This window comes from Nannospalax galili, unplaced genomic scaffold (assembly GCF_000622305.1).
Source record: "Nannospalax galili isolate Female #2095 unplaced genomic scaffold, S.galili_v1.0 scaffold137, whole genome shotgun sequence".
NCBI classification, from domain to species: Eukaryota; Metazoa; Chordata; class Mammalia; order Rodentia; family Spalacidae; genus Nannospalax; species Nannospalax galili.
Window position 1 is genome coordinate 1,883,111 of NW_008340203.1, and position 401 is coordinate 1,883,511.

Genomic DNA, 401 nt, shown 5'->3' on the forward strand with positions numbered 1-401 from the left:
TACATAACAAGCAACAATGCCAGATAGGAGATACCTTCTTTTGAGTTGTTGGCCAGGGTGGCCCAAGGGACTCCCAGATAGTAACCCAGCATAGAACTGGGCAAATGAACAGCAGACCCCAATCTTATCTAAATGAATATTGACAACGGATTACTGCTAGATGAGGAACAGCTGACCTTCCTAAAACAAAGACCTCTAGATAGGCTGACTAGATTCACCAGATGGACAAGTAGTGGGGAATGGCTGGGGGTGCCAACAACACAGCAGACAGTAGCAGGGATATCAGAGTATAAGGGCTCTAGTTGGGGGAGGGAGGCTATGGGAGGGTGCTACCCGGGAAGTAGATAAAACATAAAAATTTGCTCTTTAATAATTAGTAGATGTGAAAAACATTACTATTG